Below are 23,016 nucleotides of genomic sequence, written 5' to 3' on the forward strand. Positions count from 1 at the left end.
TAAATCATAGAATAAAATAGCCATAAATCCATGCCAACATAGATACACCATTGAATAAATAAAGGAGGGAAATGGGAAGTTCTTCCTTATAGTAAGATTCCAATTAATATATGTACAAGGAATGATGGAAATAAAAGTTACTATTTGGCAAACATCACAATAAAAACCCCCGCAGGCAAGATTCATCAATGAACAATAAAATTACTAGGGAAAATATGATAAGAAACAGGATATTTACATAATTTGACAGTATCTTTCCAGAAAATAATTGTTAATTACAAAGAGAAAATAGTAGCATTACAATGGAGAAACTTTTTAAACACTACCTGAACCAAGTTGTCAAAGTTAGCATCACCCTTAAAAGCAGGAATCAAAATTTCATGCCTCCTATTACAAAGTACTGAGAAAAACAGCATTATTTTTGTGGTGCTCTTACAAAGAATGCATAATCTGAATTTAATCATCCAGAAGCAAAAGACAAATCCAAATTGGGAGAGACATTCTACAAAATAATTGGTCATCTCTCTTCAACCATAGGACATAAAAGACAAAAAAAAAAAAAAAAAAAAAGGATGACAACTACATGCACTATGGGATCCTGAATTGGACAATTTGGACAACTAGCAGTTGAGTAAAGTCTATAGATTAGTTAAAAGTTATTACATCAGTGTTCATTTTGATTTTGATCCCTGACCTTCTGTTAGAGAAACTATTACATTTTGTGCAAGAACTTTTAGTTCTATTTCTTTAACTTTTCAGTTCTCTTTCAGTTCTCTGTGTATGCCCAAAATTATTTCAAAATGAAATTTAAAATTTAAAAATAAACAAAAAGCAAGTCTTTTACACCAATTAAAGCTCTTTTTCATTAAAATATGGTTATAAAAGAGTGAGAAAGATCTTTTAATAAGCATATCATAATTTACATATTAAATTGTGTTCTATATTTCACAGAACTATCTTCTTTGGAGACTGTTTCAGTAATAACACTTTTAAAAAAATGCTTCTCAAATACTTTTTCTGGAATTGCCACAGAAATAGATCTGATGCCAATAAGAATATTAATTACTTTGTTTGAAAAATTGGCCATTTTTTTCACTATTATCCAGTTAGGATAGATGGATGGATGGATGGATGGATGGATGGATGATAGATGGATGAATGAAAGATGATAAATAGAAACATATACATATATATTCATATATTCATTCTGCCACCTTGCTCCAAAACAATTAATTACATGTGCTTTTATTTTTTTTATTTATTTTTTTAAGATTTTATTTATTTATTTGACAGAGAGAAATCACAAGTAGTCGGAGAGGCAGGCAGAGAGAGAGAGAGAGGGTAGCAAGCTCCCTGCTGAGCAGAGAGCCTGATGCGGGACTCGATCCCAGGACCCTGAGATCATGACCTGAGCCGAAGGCAGCGGCTTAACCCATTGACCCACCCAGGTGCCCTACATGTGCTTTTAAATACTGTGATCATCCCACAAAGAAATTTTCTACTCTCAAGGTTATTTAAAGTAAGTCTTTAATAATTGCAATAATTCTTGGTCACAAAATATGCTTGAGCAATGAGAGAGGTTTCAGAATTGCTGCACAGACTTCTAAAGTGACAGTTTCAAGTGTGGTAGTGCCCATAATTTCTATGTTTACAAAATTGGTTTCATTCAAGATTTGGTGATGCACACTCTAAGAGCCCAGGGGTGCACTTTTGGAAGCTGTTAATTCAACAGCATCAAGCTAAGAGGGCTTGACTGACTTGTCAAATAGGCCTTGCCCTGTTCTAATTGCTAGCTTAGGTCATAAATCAGCACAACTGAAAACGATTTACATTTGTTTGTTACATTTTTAAAAGATAGAAGAGTTATGGATAACAGCAGTAACTCTGAATGTTCCTATAAAAACCTACATTATGACTTCCTCTACCCAATAAAATGGCAATGAGTGGCTTTTGCATTTCAGTTATTGCACAAAAGGATTTTTAGGGTATTAACAACCAGCTGGAATGGACTTTTCCATTTTATGGCATAACATTGTTTAACTGTAAAATGATAATCATGTTCTATGCCACTTTTTGCCATTAAATTTTCTCTCTTGCCCTTATCAATCTTGGTAATTTCTACACAAAAATCAACTTGCAAGTCCTTTAATGGGTTAGTTGTGTGAAACATCAATTTAGTATTATTTACATACTGGAGAACATAAATACAATTATCAATTAATTTGATTAATTTTACTAATTCAACATAGCTATATATTAGGAAAATATCATTTTTCTTTCTTTTGTATTGATTTTGTGTTAATTATATAAAATCTACAATAATTATATCATTCTAAATACCACAATAAGCTTGAGATGTCATTTGTTATTATTCAAAATAAATTAATTCAGCATTCCTTATAGTATGAAATAATCTGGAATATTCTCTCAAAAATGTGTTTTTAAACATAAAAAGAAATGGCAAAATTCAATATTCATTTGAAAAGCATTAAGTTAAAAATTCTTTATGTCTTTCTTCATTTAATATTTGGCTTCACATCTCAAGGCCGTTCTATAACTTGGGACCTAGAAATAAAGTTCACTATTTTTGGCTCTGCATTCACTGAAAACATTTGAGTCAGGTAGCTAATGAAGATCACAGCTTGTACTTAAAATGTGCTTTATGGCTTAGAAAAAATGCATTATTGCGTCATTACATAGGTAAGAAAGCTAAGTCTCAGAAAAATGAATGTTTTATCCACAGCTATGCAAGTATGAAGTATCTTTTCCCTTGCATAACATAGCTACCTTTATAATAAGTCAATTTGACAATTACAGTTTCTCCTGACTGAGGAAGAAGAGCATCCAAAGAAAAATTTGGCTAAAGGAAATATTTTATGCTAAAGAAATGCTAAAGAAAAAGCATTCTATAGCTAATATAGTCAAGTTATAGGTTTTATACTCCAAGTATACATATACATAAGGATAATGATAGCTAAAGATCAATCCTCACTCCTACATTTCATTTATAATTTTTCTATAAAGTAACCTAACAACTCCATTCACATTAATTGCTCCTTTAAAAAAAATCTTTAGTGTCATTTTGGACAATACTAATCTGCTTTATTTTTATCTAATTTTACCATGATCAATTATTTTCTTTCCCTGAGTACATTGTAAATCTTAGGAACCAAATGTTCTATACTGAATATTGTAATGAATATACCATATTTCATACCATGTGTATAGTAGCAAAAAATAAACATTATCAATTTATTGACTGACTCATTCATTCAGGGTAATGAGTATTTACATATTTATACTATTTGCAAATTAGTCAAACAGTATGTGACCCATGGATATTTTATTCCTGGATGCAGTTATTTTATATTTCAGCCGGTAGAAGGGCTTATCTTCATGGCACATATTAAAAGGGTCTTGTATGCAGGGCCATAAATACACATTTAAGTGAAGATGAAATAACTGGAAACAAAGACTAATCCAGCATTAGACTTATTATGTTCTAAGCATAAGACAAAGTGAAAGGGTGGCGATTTGGGCTGGTTGTTGGAACTAAGAAATATAATCTAATATAGGGGTCTGTCCCCAAAGACTGCCAGAGCATGGTGAAAAGAACTACAGTAATGGAAGGCATGGAAGGTGAAAACACACCATTGGAGCACAGATACCAATTTTGTAAAGGGAGGAAGGAAGGAAATCTGGCAATCCAGTAGTCAAGGCACAGACAGAGTAGTGTGTTGCCCCCTTCAACAAAGTTGGGAGAGTTCTAGGAAGGGTTTTACAGAATCCAGACACTGTAGTTAGTGGTTTTAAAAAAAAATAAAAATTCATATTGAATAATATGGAAATAAAGGAAGATATAAATATATCCTAAAACTTTGTCATTGGACACAAAATTTTCTGGTTTTGATGTCTTCCTGTTGAATTGACTCTTTTATCATTATGAAGAATCCCTCTTTTTTTCTGATAATGCACCTAATTTTGAAATGTATTTCATCTGACATTTGCAAGCAAAGCTTTGTATTTTTACTCTTTGCATTCTATATATTTTTCTATTTGTTTTCAACCTTTCTGTCATTATATGTAAAGAACATTTCTTTTAGTTAGCAAATAATTGGATTTTGTTTTCATTTTTACCCATTCTAATAATTTCTGAATTAAATTAGCATGCTCAGTCTATTAATATTTAACACAATTATCAATTGTATCCCTGAAAGCTCGTGGGTGGACTTCTTGATAGAGTCTGCAGTATGACTAGTAGGATCTGCATCTCTCTAATGCCCCCTGAGAGTCCTATCTGATGCTCTGCTAGACTTTTTCCACCCCCACAGTCATAAAACTAGTGACTCAGTATTCTGGGTTTAAAAATGGACTCTTTGGGGACACCTGGGTGGCTCAGTTGGTTAAGCAGCTGCCTTCGGCTCAGGTCATGATCCCAGCGTCCTGGGATCGTGTCCCACATCGGGATCCTTGCTCAGCAGGGAGCCTGCTTCTCCCTCTGCTTCTGCCTGCCATTCTGTCTGCCTGTGCTTGCTCTCCCCCTCTCTCTCTCTGATAAATAAATAAAATCTTAAAAAAAAAATATATGGACTCTTTGGAAGCACCATGCACAGATAGGGAAGCAGGCACCCACTCACATGACCTTACTTTCCTCCATAGGAGAAATCACAGGCCAACAACCCTTGGCACTGAGCTGTGATGTCTTGTGGAAGAGGTGATGCAGGTAAACCAAATATTCCTCCTATCTTCTCCAATACATCCAAGCTCACTCTTTTTTTTTTTTTTTTCCTCCAACAATGTGGAAGTTTCCCCACTAGACTTTGTGGATTTCCACAAAAGCTCCCTCATCTATGGGTGATTGTCTAAGAAATATTCTCCAGGAGCTTCTGGACTTTGTGGATTTCCACAAAAGCTCCCTCATCTATGGGTGATTGTCTAAGAAATATTCTCCAGGAGCTTCTGGACCATGGGCAAGAGAGGCTAGAGCTGGTTTGCAGGCCACTCTACAGTTCAGTGCTGGGATGGAGGTCTGTATGCCTAATACTTGATGCACTATTTGGTGAGACTTCTCCTGGCCCCTTGTTTTATGGTGCTGAATCCCATGGCTCCCACAAAGTCACTTTTGTACATGAATGGATGCCAAATTGTTATTGTTTAGTGTGGGACATAAGTGATGAATGTCTCATTTGGCCATATGGCTGATGTCACTCCAGAAATTCTCACACTGGGTTTCAAAATTAATTCAGCCATATACACTTATGAGACACACCACAAACATAAATATACCGAAAGTCTGAGAATAAAAGAGTAAGCATTTTGATGAATGAAAACTGGAATCCTATGTTCATATCCGATAAAATAAACTTTAATCAAAAATATTATGTAATATTTGATGTCAGCCTGTATTCAGAAATGACCTGATTCATCAAAAGAGTTTAAGAACTGTAAACTTTAAAAAATCTAAACTTGTGATTAACTGATAAGAGCTTAAAGATATAGAAAGAAAGAGGGGCACCTTCGTGGCTCAGTGGGTTAAAGCCTCTGCCTTCAGCTCGGGTCATGATCCCAGGGTCCTGGGATCGAGCCCTACATTGGTCTCTCTGCTCGGCAGGGAGCCTGCTTCCTCCTCTGTCTCTACCTGCCTCTCTGCCTATTTGTGATCTTGGTCTGTCAAATAAATGAATAAATAAATCTTTAAAAAGAAAGAAAGAAAGAAATTACAAAAGTATAATTCAGTAAACTGATCCAGCATCTTTGTAAAAGTTTTGATACACTCATAAATATTTGCAAGACAATAAAAATAAGAATAGAAAGAATAGAACAAAAAAGCTCAACTTGTATAATTATTAAATATTCATTCTTCTCAAGCATAGATGAATCATTTACAAAAACTACATTAGGGATGCCTGGGTGGCTCAGTGGGTTAAGCCTGTGCCTTTGGCTTAGGTCGTGATCTCAGGGTCCTGGGGTTGAGCCCCACATCGGACTCTCTGCTCAGCAGGGAGCCTGCTTTCCCTTCTCTCTGTCAAATAAATAAATAAAATCTTTTGAAAAAAACTACATAAAGCAAGTGTCAGCATTTTAAGATGACACCTATGACAATAAATTTCAAACTTAACATTACTGCTCCAACCATTTATCAAGTGACTCAGAAGGGTAACAATTTCTAATGGGGTTCTAAATATGAAAGGGCTTTGTATCAGATCCAGGCTGAAGAACAAGATGTTCTGATGTTTATTTTGTATGTTTCCCTATGTCTAATTGTGCTAGAAATGTGTGTGGTAAATATGAACCCTATGTGTGGTCTCTGGTACGCCCCAGGGAAAAAAATAAAAACAAATGAGCATAGGGAGAAAAAGAGAGAGAAAAGCAAGCCAAGAAATGGACTCTTAACTACAGGGAACAAACTGATGGTTATCGGAGGGGAGGTGAGTGGGGTAATGAGTGAAACAGGTGGGGGGAATTAAGGAGGGCAAGTGCTGTAATGAGCGCTGGGGATGTGCAGAAACCCCGAGTCACTATCGCTATATTGTACACCTGAAACAAATGTCCCACTATATGTTAACTAACTGGAATTTAAATAAGAACTTTAAAAAATATATATTTTAGATTGCTTATTAAACTCTTATGGACCTTTTGTCTCTATTTGTTTTTTTTTTCTATTTTTTATTAGTATTTCAGATTGGATAATTTCTGTTGATCTATCCTTGATTTCACAGATTCTCTCTTCTGGCTCGAGCTGTATTTTAAACCCATTCAGCGGATTTTCCATTAAAAGTTATTGTACTTTCTACCTCTAGAATTGCCATTTGACTCACTATTATTATTTTTAATTATTTACTGACATTTTCCCAGCTGTTTATTCATTATGGGAATTTTCCTATAAGCTTTGAACATATTTATATGCCTAATTTAATACATGTAACATCTTAGTTATCTTAGCATCTATTGACTGCTTCCTTCTTAGGTATGAGTCATATTTTTCTCTTTTCATATCTATAACTTTTGGATGAAAACTGACATAAAGAAGACTATTGTATAGTCTCTGAGTAGTGATAAACTCAAACTCTAAATCTTTCCTTATAATGGGGCAGCAGTTGATATTTCTGACGTATTTTTCAGCTTCCAGTTGCTACTTTTTCATGGGTCCCTTGGTGTCTCTGCATAATAATTTAATTTTTAAATTTTAACTGTGTATAATTTCACAGTCAGCTAATTATTTGGGCAGATTTGGGGACTCAGCTTCCTTCTGACCCTCTCTCTTTCAGAATGTTTTTTCTCAAACTTCTTACTCCTCTAGCTCCTAACTCTGTCTTTCACACCTCAAGCTTACACATTTATGATTTTCTCAATCTCAAATTATGTATGAATCAGGGAGTACTCTCAGACAGAAGTTCACAAAGTCACAAACCTTTCACATTCCAATTTCTCTTTCACGGGTAAACTCCTATACAGTCTGTGTTTCTTATTGCTCTCTGGTGCCTAGAATGAGTTGGGTTTTAAAATTATCTCTAGGAGGGGTGCCTGGGTGGCTCAGTGGGTTAAAACCTCAGGTCATGATCTCAGGGTCCTGCAGTTGAGCCCCGCATTGGGCTCTCTGCTCAGTGGGGAGCCTGCTTCCCCCTTTCTCTCTGCCTGCCTCTCTGCCTATTTGTGATCTCTCTGTAAAATAAATAAAATCTTAAAAATAAATGAATAAAAAATAAAATTATCTCTAGGAGAATTAGAGGTACTAAGCTATTCTGGCATAATAAAGCAGCTCAAACTCCCAATACGGTTTCTTTTTTCAGATTTTCCAATTTTTACTTGCATGTGCAGTATTTTTTTTATTTGAATTTGGTTAGTTAACATATAGTGTAATATTAATGTCTGATGTAGTGATTCAACACTTCCATACAATACTCAGTGTTCATCATGACAAGTGTACTTTATTCCCATCACATTTTTCACCCATCCTCCCCACCCACATCCCCTCTAGTAACCCTCAGTTTGTTCTCCATAGTCTGTTCCTTGGTTCGCTTCTCTCTCTCTCTTTTTTCCCTTTGCTCATTTTTTTGTGTCTGAAATTTTACATATGTGAAATTCCAACATGTTTAAATCTAGAGAAATTTTCATGTAAAAAACCAAGATCATAAAATAAGCTTCATTTTTTTCTTTCAGAAATTTCGTTAGCTAAGATGCTGCACTTTCCTATCTTAAATCTCCCAGGTTGTTCTAGTTTTCAGAGCTATTTCATGGTCTACCAGTTTCAGTCATTTTTAACATATAGAATGTTCAAACCATAAAATTATATTTGTTAACACATAAGAAAATCACATTTATTAAATGTCTAATCTGTGACAGACACTGCACAAAGCATTTTGCATGTTATTTCTTTTAACATATGTCTTGTGCCAAAGCCTATACTTGATTTGAGATACCATGATGCTCCAATTTATTTCCTGATTGGATGTGAATGACAATGATAATGGTGACAACAACTGCTCTTGGATCTGATATCTGCCAGATTGCTGGGACATCTATCCTTGACCACAATTGCAGCATGGATCATAAAATCTCTTTTGTATATTTAAAGATTTTTCCCTGATGCAACTAGTACCTTATACCACATCACCTAATAATGGCTTTAGATGTTACTTTCGTGCTATTTTTAAATATGCAAACTAACCTTAGAATGGCTTTGGATTTTGCTACATTGACATCACTCCTTTTTGTCTTCATATTTTACAAATGCATGTGCTGCTTGCTCTTTGAGAGCACTGTTTCTCCCCCGTGGTGCTGAAATTATTTTAAATTTCAAAACACAAAGACCTTATATTTTCATAGAACCTCTAGTATTAGTAGCATTTTATTTGATAAACGTTTTAAGTTTGTTGAAAAATTTTGGACAAATTCCTTCAGAACTGATATGAAAAATCATCACCTAATGACAGAGAAGCCTCCCCTGAGGAAAATTAATTAATATTGTTAAACAGAAATGAAATGACTTAGGAGTCATCTCTTCATGAATCTCTGATTTCTTGGGCCTACAGAGAACATATTTTACCCCCTTAGTGTCAATATCTAGTCTTTGCCAAGCAGATTGTTAATCTCAAAACTTTTTGTTGTTATTGTTTCATTTTTTCTCCTGGGGAGACTAACAGATCTTTATGCAAACACAACCAGAAGAGAATAAGTTGTGCATTCACTGCTAAGGTTCTTGCAGTTGATAGCTCAGGTTTCACCATGGATATTTGCTATAGAATTCATTTTTAAATCAGTAGCACCAAGGAATGATAGCATCAAATTTTAAGGTAATATGGGTGCTCTAGGGAGATGAAATGATCAGGCAAAAAGCTATGCAGCCAGGATCTTCCCCTGAATTATGCCATAACTGATCCAATGCTGCCAATGTCAGCAAAGATACCACAACCTACACTGTTGATGTTGGACACTAGACATTGGCACTATAATTCAGATTGCCACTGAATGGTTCTAAGGCCAGTCCAAGAAGAATGGATTTCAAGGCATCTGCTTCTTCACACTCACTTCTGAATCCAAGTCTCACATGACTACGTTTGAGGGATAGACCATGCATCACACATACTTGTGCCCCAGATGCTAAGGAAACAAGGAAAGTGCTTCTGACTTCCAACTTGGGAAAGCACAAACAAGTGACTTATGAAATGTCCCAAACAGTTTCCTAAGGGTGCCATTCAGTCAAAAGCCTGGCACATTTTGACTTGCTGATCACCAACATATGGGTGAAGATTGGACCATGGATTTCAGTGCTGCCAGCCAGGAAAAGTAGATAATATAGCTATTCACCTTACTTATTTGTTGTAATTTATTTTTGTTGTTATTCCTAAAAGAGAACTTGTGCCCTATTTTTAGGGCAAAACAGAGTCCATAGAAATATGTGGAGAAGTCTCAGATATAAAAATAGATTTTCAGTAGAGTTGCCATCCATGTGGAAAGCAGGAAAAACAAGTATTTTGTACAGAAGTTTGCTGTCCTCTATATTCCCAAGAGCATCTTTGTAAAAAAAAAAAAAAAAAAAAAAAAAAAAAACTTTTAAGAAGAGATAGAGAGGGACTTCACCTCTGGAAACACTAGGAGCTAGAAGAGAAATTTTAACGGAGATTTACACTTACATATTATAAAATTATTGGATATATATTTATATATGAAAACACATTTTTATATATGGATATATTATGCATATACAGATGTAGAGTTTAGTGGTAGAGTCTCTTTTCCTAATTGTTATTCTCTTTCTCAGACAAATTTCTTATTTTGACTGTGTGTTTTTACAAGCAACATAGAAGCAATGTAGAAGGAAGTCTCAACACAAACAGTAACAACTTAGAAAGAAGCAGCAACAACAAAATAAGTTTATCTTTTTAAAGAGTTCATTTATTTATTTGAGAGAGAGAGCAGACAAGCAAGAGAAGTGGGGGACAGAAGTGAACTCCCCACTAAGCAAGGAGCCTGAAGTGGGGCTCCATACCAAGACCTGGAGATCATGACCTGAGGCAAAGGCAGATGTTGAACCGGACTGAGTCACCCAGGCACCCCTAGCTTATATTGTTACTAGTTGAAGCAGTGATGTCTCAGATATACTTGGTTAGAATTGGAGAAATTTTTTTGCAGAGTTTTTTATTTTATAAATCTTGAAGACAAAACTGCAATGAGTAATTGGCACATTTGCCTCTATTATTGAAAATGGGGAAAATCCAACATCTCCAAATAAGGGAGTTCTGAACTTTGCCAAGACTTTCTCCTAGAGATTCCCATACACATTTGTTCTTTAAGGAAAAAGAGCATTCATATATAATGTAAGATAAAATTAAAAGCTCCTAGAATTTTGTTATGATTCTCTTCCAAATCTTTCATAGAGAGCTCTGTAAAAGAGAGAGAAAGAGAAAGAGAGAATGAACATCAAAACCTGACATACAGAGTTTATTTGCTTAATTTTGGTAATATTTTTTATTTCATTTTGTTTTTTTGTGATGCTTATTTCAAAGAACTTTGATTTTTGTTATCACAGATTTTCTTTCAATAAATAACAAAAATAGTTTCTCTTGATGGGCTTATTGTATCACTTCTAGGGTCTTTTCATCTGTCCATCCATACTGTCTGATACATCCTTGATCTTTAATCACATCCAGCAATGTAACAGATTTCTTACACTAAATCCTATGTAGAGAAAATGTATGGCAGCTTAAGATCCAAGCACAGGCAAACAAAGAAAATGTGTAACTCAGATTCAGTGACAATGGGGAGCAGAAGGGGAAGTGAGGAAATTAGTACAGCCACGGACACATATTTATTCATCTCTTTTAGGAATGAGAGTAGGGTCCCTGAATTCTGGATGTCCTCACCACCAGTGAAATGTTCTTCCATTCAACAATGTCCACAGATCACTAAAGATCACACATTCTCTAGCAACATTGCACATTTTCCCAGTATGCTTGGTTTTCCACTGCCCAACATGAACATTTCAAACTCTTCTGTTGACAAGTCCCACCACACATTTCCCCCTCCCTTGCCCCAGCAAATGGCTTTGTCTCTTTCATTAGGGGGGAAAAAAGTCACCACGAGTAGTAACCACACACATACCAACTCATCTGTATCTCTTTTCTTCGGCAACAGCTCTACCTCCACACCACACAGAGTGTAGTGTGTGCTCCCTTCAGTCTCACACATCCTCTCTCATTAAAATCCCATCCCTCTGCTCGGGAACCTCTCTCAGTTTTCTTCCTTATATCCTACAATACCAGTTTTTCTGTCCTAATGGATCCTTCTCAATCACTGCATACATTATTAATTTCCACCTTAAAGAAAAAAAAAATAAAAACAAGCTCAAAAATTATTCATTTCATAGAGCATCCAGCTGCCATCTCAATTTTTCAAAATAGCTACTGAATAAATATAACTGAAAAAAAAAAAAAAAACACTCTTCCCATGGCAGATTTAAAGCCATCTCTGCTGGTTTTTATATTACCTATTTTGCCTCTTTTGCCACCTTCTCTTCTGCTTGACATATTAATTTTGGGATGTGTCCCAAGCTGTCCTAGGTCTCTTTCTCTTCTCTCCATATATTACACATCTCAGAAAGCCTATCTCTTATTTTAAATGCTGCCTACATACCAATGAACCCCCAAATTATTCTCTCTAGCACAGATGCTTCATAATATGTCAGAATCTTTCTAAAACTTCCTATTTCTGACAACATGGCCACAAAACCCCTATCCTCCATCACCAACAACTAGTCTTTTTTTCTCAATAACTGCTTTCACTGTACATGCATTATTTGAAGCCAAATATGCAGAGATTCTTCTTGATTCTTCTTATTCATTCACCCCAGTTGCACTGTAGGAATCTAACTATACTAAACTGCATAAGAGGTTCATAGACACTTTTTGACCAAATTAGCAGCAGGCATTAACTTAGATAAAAATCAGGCTAATTTATTTGGCCTCTTTTCCAGGCCAATCCACTACGAAAACCTTCTCAATAATGCCACCATGACAGGAGTCTGATTCAATAAATGAAGATTGCAAGGGATATCACACTAAGTGGAGGAAAGTCCATTTTTCCCATCATAAGCTTCTTCACAATTATATCATTGTACGTCAATATATTATTGATGCTACAGATAAAACTTTACGTGATCTATGCAGATCAAGTGACCCTGCCCATGCTCCTCATTCTGGAAAATAGGATGAAGGAAAGGGTTTGAGGTCACATCAGAGAATAGAGCATGCTGGTCTCATTAAAACTCTCCAAATATATCAGCACAGACACACACACACACACACACACACACACACACTGTCTCCCTTTCTCTTAGTTTTATTCTATTCACTATTTAATGGGCATTTACTTTGTTTTCAGATTGTTTTATGTGTTGGGTGATGGGAGGAGGGGTGTTATTGTCCCAACAGTGATACATCAACATAAAGTTATAATTTGTTGGTTTTGGTTTTTCTGAGATCTAAATTGTGCTTACTTTCTGGGTGCTTGTTTTTCATTCTTTATTCATGTTCAAAATTATAGAGCTGTCAACTTTGATTTATAAGATGCAATGTACATACAAACTCTATATCTCAGAGTAAGAAGGTGGAAAACACACTGGGGTCAGGAAGTCATATTTCTGCCCCTGTGTAACAACAACTGCTTTACAGAATGTAATTGTGTTCCTGTGTCTCAATTTTCCCATCTCCCTCTGAACATTCAGAAGGATAATGTGAAAATGAAAATATAAGATGTGCTCATAAAAATTGGTATGAAGATTGCCATGGGAAGGGGCAACATTTGTTTCCCTGTCTGCCCTAACTCCAAAGAGCATAGACCTGCCCTAATTATTCATGACTTTGGTTTTCTATTTATATTTTAATAAGGATACTGTATAAAAATACACATTCCCCCACACATCTTTGACATTAGCCCTCCTAAAATATATTTTTTTAAATAAGTGTAAATTCTGAGAAATAGACACATTATATTTATGATCAGGGTTTTTCTTTGATGAACAGAAAACATACTGTGTGGTTCATTTCCAGACTGCTTACTCTCCATTTGTTCTCCATTCATCTCTCTAACACCAGGTTCTTAGCTGAAGCACTATCGACATTTTGGACAGGATAAATCTTTGTTGTTGAGGGTTATCCTGTACCTCATAGGTTTAGCAACTTTCTTGTCCTCTACCCCTCAGATATCAATAGCACATATACATGTCCAGTTTTAACAATTAAAAATGTCTTCAGACACTTCCAAATGTCCTCTGAGGGAGGGCTGTGTGCAAAATCACTCATGGTTGAGAGCCACTGTTGTAACAGAATTAGAAATGGCCTTCCTTAGAGAGGACTTTCCTGGGAGATAAAGGATAAATTATGTTTCATTACCATTTATATATGTAAGATGAGGTCAATTTGGGAGACCTATTTCCAGAGAAGGATGGATAAGAGTTGAAAATCATAGAGAATCTAAGTGTCAGTATATGTTTCCTATTCACTGTCATATTGAAAATATATCAAATATTTTCTGCTGAATAATAGGAACATAGAAAATTCTTAAGACCTGCACATGAGCTAAGAAGGAAACCAATTTATTGAAAATTGGTGGTCCAAGCACTGTGTTTGGTCGTTTTCATATATTATTTGTTCTTCCATTCAGTATAGTAGGGAAAAGCATAGGTTCTATAGAAGACAAATCTAAACTTGTTCCATCTTAGCCAATTTCCAGTTGTGCAACATTGTACATGTTATCTAACTTCTTCTGAGCTACAATTTCCTCCTTTGTTCATATGGTTAATAGTTTCTACCTCGAGGAGTATTGTGAGATTTAAATGTGACAATGCATGAGCAACATCACAAACTCTCAAGCTGTAAATATTCTCAAATGTTAAATAGGAAAGTTCTTCATCACAATGAAATAAAATAGAGCAATTTATAGGTCCTTTAAACGTCATGCCCTTTAAGTAAAATTTCAATGATTTCTCTCCATATCTTTTTTTGTTGTTGTTGTTTTACATACATTGCAACTCTTCAAGTTTTTCAACCTTAGGAGACTAATGCTATATGGCAAATTCTGTCAGATTAAAAGTGATAATATTCTTTGGCTTATCTACAGTAACAATTACTGAGCTATTCTGAGACCCAATGTCATCTCTAAAAACAAAAATCTGAATATTCAAGAGTGAATGTATTTTTAATGCATTCTACGCATAATAACAGTGGATTATAAACTGACAATATGTCAAAGAAGGGAAAGCAAGCATTTCACCATTCCTCTTCTGATGTTGTTTATTTTATCTTTGAGATCATATTTATATAATTATTAAAAATCAGAATTTTAATCACCATGTTTGATTTTATGAGTATAATACAGTCACTTGAAATGCTCAATTTTTATCAATTTTGATATCACAATGACACAGAAATAAGCGGTGACCTAGTAACTATAGAAGCAACTACTTAATTCTTACTTTCTTGAAAAGCTAAATTAAATTGGAAAGCAAGTATAATATCATTAAATTAACTCTTCATATAGATGAATCATGGATAACAAATTTTAGTATGGATTCTAACATGAATTTGGAAGGGATCTAAATCACAGAACAATGAGGAAAAACTGAGCAAATGGCATGTTGCTACATCGTGCATGTTGTGTTTCAGTGAGAGAAGTCCAATGATAATAATAATTCATACTATTGACTTAAATATGTCATTTAAGCTTAGACTTTTAATCTCCAATATTAGATATTTTTAAATATCATACATATTAAAGATAACTCAGGACCAGAGTCTATAGAACTACTAACTTTCATTTACATTAACTCAGTATACAATTCCTACAGAACTCCTATAGAAAAAAAACACATCTTTATAAAAACAAACAAAACACTTTATTTATTTATTTTAAAGATTTTATTTATTTATTTCACAGACAGAGATAGGCAGAGAGGAGGAAGCAGGCTCCTGCTGAGCAGAGAGCCCGATGCGGTGCTCAATCCCAGGACCCCAGGATCATGACCTGAACCAAAGGCAGAGGCTTTAACCCAATGAGCCACCCAGGTGCCCCAAAAAACAACTTTAAAAAATTGAATCACTTTATCAGGAAAATATATACAACTTTTAAAGACTAAGTCAACTACAATCATGGTAGTTAACCATTTCCCACATATAAAGAAATTATTTGATAATGGAGAATGGCTGCTAGAACAATGGGTTATTGGGGGTGTTAACTAAAAAGACTGGGTTTAGACTACTGTATAATTCTCCTGTCAGTCTGTGAGACCTTTTCAGAATCATCTTCCATCCATTGCTCATGCTCTTTCACTTGCAAATATCTGAAACTGTTGGTTTACTCTCCAAGGGAACATTTATAATGCCTACTTCTGCCCTGATTCATGGTGGCCCATTTCTGCAGACTCTGTATCAGGACCTCACTGCCTCCAAAGGCAACCTTTTTGGACAATGCTATTTGGAAATGGCTCCGGGGCTGCTCTAATGCTCTGATCTCTTTAAAACACTGTTTTGTATTCTCCAGAGAAGCTTCCAACTTTGGTCTTAATCCACTTTTTTTATTTTTTATTTTTTTGGTAAATAAGCTGAAGTAGTCTTACACCTTGCTTTGAATGTGGGAATTTTTGATATCGGTTGTGTGGTTCTGGTACTTGGTATTTGGGATCTTGGCCAAAGTTGCACAGTCACAAATTGGCTTCCTTTTTCAAGGGCAATAAAGAATGTGTTCATACATTCAACATACATCCAACTTAATTTACTGAAGATTGGCTAATGTTTGGGATTCAGAGCAGAGGAAGAGGAGTTAGCCATAGTTATAAAGAAGAATTCTTCCTCCCACCTAATAAGAAATGAATACAGATGGAGGTAGTTTGTAAGCTTGATGAGAGTTTAGTTTTATTTCCCATCCCAATGTTTTGTCTTCCAATTGTATATAAAATTTAGATTAAAATATTGTGTACACATGAGGAGATTCTGGCAAGAAAATTTCAGGAAATAGAAACAAAGTTATTGTAATAATTTTGATGAAAGATGAAATGTTTTTCATTTAACATTGGATGGAATCAAATATATTATAAACCTATAAGCACAATCATTAACCACGCCATTTTATTACTGCAGTACAAAAATAAATTAAATTGGAAAAAATAAAGGCTACAATTTTAGGGGTTTGCATAAAACCTAGCATACCAGGTGCTATTAATTTATTATCCTCAACAAAGTACATTAAGAGAGCAAACTGGTTGTTTTAAGATACACTCCAATTTTTATTAAAGCCCTCTGAGGAACAATTAAGATAAAACATTTGTAATATACAATTGATGTCTTTCTTGTGCATTGTATAATTAAAACAGGGAGATCCATTAATTATCCATCACCATCTAGAATGTATAACTCTCTATGCTTTCTCTCTTTTATTTCAATTTGGCTAGAAATTGGAAGAATAAACTTGACTGCATTTTGTGTGCTACAAGAAGAGAATATTTAATATTGTCAGAGCATAGTGTAGTTATGCAGATGCATGAGATATTCCAGTAAGAAAGAAGATTACATTATGTCTCTGGCATGTGAATGGCAAAGGGAAAATTGCTTCCTACTTCAAAGGGAAAAATCACAAAATTATAGAATTTAAAACCTTAAGATATCATTAAAACCATTTTCTCGCCAGAAAGTGTCTAAGACTTCAGATTTTAGGAAAGCTATCATTTAGTCTTATTCATCTCACAGTGATGCCTCAAGCCCCAACTTCACCACAGAGGTAGGACTAAATATTCCAGGGTCTGTTGTGACTCATACTTTTTTTTTTTTTTTTAAATCATAGTATCTATTTTTTTTATTTTTTTATTTTTCAGAGGCAGAAATGTGGTAGAAAACATAGACTCAGGAATAGAAGTCCCCAGGTTTACATTCTGGCTCTAGAAACTCTCATCTATAAAACCTTAAACTCGGGGTTCCTGGGTGGCTCAGTCCTTAAGCATCTGCCTTCAGCTCAGGTCATGATCCCATGGTCCTGGGATTGAGCCCCACAGCAAGCCCCACATCTGATTCTACATTGGGCTCCCTGCTCCGCAGGAAGCCTGCTTCTCCTCCCACTCCCTCTGCTGTGTTCCCTCTCTCACTGTCTCTCTCTCTTTCTCTCTCTGTCAAATAAATAAAGAAAATCTTTAAAAAAACAAAACCTTGAACTTAACAATTCTGCGTCCTTATGTTAGAATTCCTTTATTTGTTAAATATAATAATGCATTTACTCAGAGGATCTTGAGGATTAAATTGAAATAGTGATAAATACATACCAAATGGGGCACCTGGGTGGCTCAGTTGGTTAAGCAACTGTCTTTGACTCAAGTCATGATCCTGGAGTCCCAGGATCGAGTCTCGCATCAGCCTCCCAGCTCAGTGAAGAGTCTGCTTCTCCCTCTGACATTCTCCCCTCTTGTGCTCTTGCTCTCTCTCCCTCTATTCTCTCTCTCAAATAAATAAATAAAATATTTAAAAATAAATAAATAAATACATACATACATACCAAATACTTTTTATAAAATTCAACCATTGTTATTAATCACAATTCATTAATTTCCCTGTACCAATTTTTGTATTTTGTTGTATTTATATTTTTATATTAAATCATGTCTCACATTCTGAGGTCAGATATTGTCTTTTTTTTCAGATATTATTTTTCAACTTCATCAAACTCAATGCAGATATGATTGCTCAGAAAATTTTTTCAAACAAATGTAGCTGTATTTAGAAAGTTTTATATGTCTTGATCAAAAGTGGAAAAATACATTTTGCACGAGGAGGTAGATTCACTATAAAATAGACTATAAAACATTACAATGATATGTTTTAAATCGGTAATAAAATAAATAGCACTTCAAATGGCATGAGCTAAGGGAAGCAGATCACAGAACAAAGAAACCTGGATGTGGAAATTTTATTGGACTTACAATGTGAAAATGTAGCATGATATTTTCTTTAACTTTCTACTTAGTCCAAGTTCAGAGAAAGGGAACTTGAAGCAGAAAGCAGGCCCTTTACCCTAACAAATTTCTATGTTGAAAATAATCAAATATTTTTGGTAGAAAAATTAAATAGAATTAGCTGGTTTTAGAGAACTTTTGAAGAAAATTTTCCCTAAATCTCTGAAAAGTATTATGGTTATAAACAAAGACAAATATATTTGCTTTTCCAGTTAAAAGATTTAGAGCCAGTTTCAGGGGTCCTGGCTGGCTGTCAGGGAACGTGCAACTCTTGGTCTCAGGATTGTGAGTTTGAGCCCCATGACAGGTATAAAGATTACTTAAAAATAAGTCTTAAAAATAAATAAAGAAAGAAAGAAAGAAAGAAAAAAGAAAAAGAGATTTAGAGTGAGGTTAGTAGAAGGGCCACAGGATTACCTGCAGCTTTGTTGTATACCAAACATGTTCTTTTCTTCTTTCATACAATCTTGAAGTCATCCCTGAATCTCTTCTTTTTCACACCTCATGAACAGAATACATCAGCAAATCTTGCTGACTCTATTTCTAAAATATATCCTATTTGCAATGCTTTTCCCAGCGACCAAACCCATTTTGCTCCACGCCACTAACACCTCTGCCTGGATAGCCACAGCAGCCTCCTAAAGGATTTTGCTGATTTTTTCTTTGTTTCTCTTGACTTTTTTCCATGAGGAAAAGAAAGAGAGAGGGAGAAAAGAATCCTTTGTAAAGGGCGCCTGGGTGGCTCAGTGGGTTGGGCCGCTGCCTTCGGCTCAGGTCATGATCTCAGGGTCCTGGGATCGAGTCCCGCATCGGGCTCTCTGCTCAGCAGGGAGCCTGCTTCCTTCTCTCTCTCTCTGCCTGCCTCTCCATCTACTTGTGATTTCTCTCTGTCAAATAAAAAAAAAAAAAAAAAAAAAAAAAGAATCCTTTGTAAAGAATGCTTATTGATATTCTTATTGAAAATGTCTTCTTGGGGTGCCTGGGTGGCTCAGTGGGTTAAGCTGCTGCCTTCGGCTCAGGTCATGATCTCGGGGTCCTGGGATCGAGTCCCGCATTGGGTTCTGTGCTCAGCAGGGAGCCTGCTTCCCTCTCTCTCTCTCTCTCTCTGCCTGCCTCTCCATCTACTTGTGATCTCTCTCTGTCAAATAAATAAATAAAATCTTAAAAAAAAAAAAAGAAAATGTCTTCTTAATCCTATTAGACTGACAATTTAAGAAAGCAGAAGTCTGTTTTAATTTTTTCCCCTCATTTTAGAAATGTCTGTGAGTTTAGAAGGTGCTCCTTTTACAAAAATCTCTATTAAAAAATTGAGAGAACTATATTCTGAGCAGAAGTTTAGATACCTTGAATACCTTCCTCATAAAACCAACTAAAAGTGCAAATAATGACTACGGAATCCAGAGAGTTAGAAAGCAAGCAAGATGAAGTTTCCCTTTGGTAGCCACATATGATATGGGAAACCACAAATAAAGCCTGTGTCCAATATGGTGAGACTTAACTGGAAATCCATAAATAAAGTTGGTAGCCTCAGTGAAGAGTAAATAAAGTTAAACTACAAATAACCTGACATATATATGGGGACATGATATAAATTATGTTTAAAGTAAGAGGTAGGCTCTCCCGTGAGCCTCAGGCCTTATGCCTAAAATTATTCATAATACTCATGCAAGCCTATGAATCTCAGTCAGAATTTATCATAAAGTAGTTCAGAATGGTAGTGCTTCTTTGATCCTTCAAGCCCTCCACTCCTACCCCCACAAAAAGCCGTAATTTTTGTTTATTTGAAGGGATATTGAATGGAAGTACCTATAGGCACATACAAAAAAAGAAAAAAGAAAGAAAGAAAGAAAAAAAGAAAGAAAGAAAGAAAGAAAAAAAGAAAAAAAAATGTCCTCTGAATGAATTCATCTTCAAAAACAGCTTCAAAAAATTATATTTCTAATTCTAAAAATTCTAAGGACCCACAATTTAAAAAAAAATCATAAAACATATAAGGAAGCATAATGTCATGGAAAAGAGCTTTTGAAAGTAACAGACAACAGAATTGGATCTGCAACATTTCAGATACTTAAAGCACCAAAGTACATAAATTAATGTGGCAAATATATTTACAAAAACAAAAAGGAGAACTCTAAAAATGAATGGGAAATACGTAACAATAAAAATTGACCAAACATATTTGAAAAGAAACAAATATAGCTATTAGAATTTAATAATGGATTTGAAAACACAATGGATAAATATCAATTGGGAGAAAATGCAAAGGTATTAATGAATAGGAATTTAGGGGTGCCTAGATGGCTCATTGGGTAAAAGCCTCTGTCTTCAGCTTACGTCATGATCCCAGGGTCCTGGAATCGAGCCCCACATCAGGCTCTCTGTTCAGCGGGGTGCCTGCTTCCCTTCCTCTCTTTCTGCCTCTCTGCCTACTTGTGACCTTTTTCTGCCAAATAACTAAATAAAATCTTCAAAAAAAAAAAAAAATGACAAACCATAAGTGACTCAGGGGGGTTGGGAGGAGGGTGGGATTATGGACATTGGGGAGGGTATGTGCTTTGGTGAGTGCTGTGAAGTGTGTAAACCTGGCGATTCACAGACCTGTACCCCTGGGGATAAAAATATATGTTTATAAAAAATAAAAAATTTAGGTTGGAGCCGCTGCCGCCAAGTCCGGATTCAGTCTCGCGCGCCGCTGACGCTCGCCCTCCCGACGTGCACTCCCGATTCCTTTTGGTTCTAAGTCCAAAATGGCAACTCTCAAAGACCAGCTGATACAGAATCTTCTTAAGGAAGAACATGTCCCCCAAAATAAGATTATAGTTGTTGGGGTTGGTGCTGTTGGCATGGCTTGTGCCATCAGTATCTTAATGAAGGACTTGGCAGATGAACTTGCTCTTGTGGATGTCATGGAAGACAAACTGAAGGGAGAGATGATGGATCTCCAGCATGGAAGCCTTTTCCTTAGAACACCAAAAATTGTCTCTGGCAAAGACTATAATGTGACCGCAAACTCCAAGTTGGTTATTATCACAGCTGGGGCACGTCAGCAAGAGGGAGAAAGCCGTCTTAATTTGGTCCAGCGTAACGTGAACATCTTTAAGTTCATCATTCCTAATGTTGTGAAATACAGCCCAAACTGCAAGTTGCTTGTTGTTTCCAATCCAGTGGATATCTTGACCTATGTGGCTTGGAAGATAAGTGGCTTTCCCAAAAACCGTGTTATTGGAAGTGGTTGCAATCTGGATTCAGCCCGGTTCCGTTACCTAATGGGGGAAAGGTTGGGAGTTCACCCGTTAAGCTGTCACGGGTGGATCCTCGGGGAGCATGGAGACTCCAGTGTGCCTGTATGGAGTGGAGTAAACATTGCTGGTGTGTCTCTGAAGAATCTGCACCCTGACTTAGGCACGGATGCAGATAAGGAACAGTGGAAAGAGGTTCACAAACAGGTGGTTGACAGTGCCTATGAGGTGATCAAACTGAAAGGCTACACTTCCTGGGCCATTGGACTGTCTGTGGCAGATTTGGCAGAAAGTATAATGAAGAATCTTAGGCGGGTGCATCCAATTTCCACCATGATTAAGGGTCTTTATGGAATTAAAGATGATGTCTTCCTTAGTGTTCCTTGCATCTTGGGACAGAATGGAATTTCAGATGTTGTGAAGGTGACTCTAACTACTGAGGAAGAGGCCCGTTTGAAGAAGAGTGCAGATACACTCTGGGGGATCCAAAAGGAGCTGCAGTTTTAAAGTTTTCTAATGTACCACTTCCCTGTCTAGACTACGACAGGGTTTTAGTTGGAGGTTGTGTACATTGTCCTTATTATCTGATCTGTTACTTAAATAATATCAAAATGGCATAAAGAAAAAACATCAGTTTCCTAAATTTCTAAATACAAATGGTTCAGTAAACCCTGCAGCTATACCCTGATGCTGGATGATACCTGCCTTTATAGTCCTAAATGGGTTCATCTCAGAGGCACCACTGCCAATATTGCATATGCAGCAGGTGCTCTTCAAACCAGATGAGTATTTCCTGTGTGTTCTAGGACTTCAGGTTCCTTCACCCAACATGCCTAGTCCATCTTTTCCAGTCAGTCACATCCTGGGCTCCAACATATAAATTCATTATTGCATGTATCGTGCGTAACTGTTTGAAAGGATCTTACTTCGTGTACCATGTTTGTCAGAATATAGTGTACATTGCCATATAATGTAAAAAGACCATACAACCAACTAAGTGTTGTTGTACCAACTAAAATACCAAATAAAATTTGAACAGTAAAAAAAAAAAAAAAAAATTAAAAATTAAAAATTAAAAAAAAATGAATAGGAAGTTAAACCTAAAGAGATGATGAAAAATAAGAGACAGAGATTAAAGGGGAGAAGGGGCAAATATGAGAGGCAATGAAACTGGGAGATAGCACAAAAATGTTCTAACATCTGTGGAATGGGAGCACTGGAAGGTAATACTAGAGAAATGCAGAGATGCAGGATCTGACCAGATAATAGCTGAGAATTTCTGACAAT

General features: G+C 35.8%; 1 pseudogene across 1 annotated transcript; it reads left to right on the top strand.

Moving 5' to 3' along the window:
• Positions 1-21,138: 21,138 nt before the first annotated feature.
• Positions 21,139-22,398, top strand: LOC309864963 (L-lactate dehydrogenase A chain pseudogene; annotated as a pseudogene). Its single transcript has one exon. The product of its transcript is annotated as an L-lactate dehydrogenase A chain pseudogene (transcript).
• Positions 22,399-23,016: the final 618 nt, after the last annotated feature.

This window comes from Mustela nivalis (genome assembly GCF_964662115.1).
Source record: "Mustela nivalis genome assembly, chromosome: 5".
Taxonomy (NCBI): domain Eukaryota; kingdom Metazoa; phylum Chordata; class Mammalia; order Carnivora; family Mustelidae; genus Mustela; species Mustela nivalis.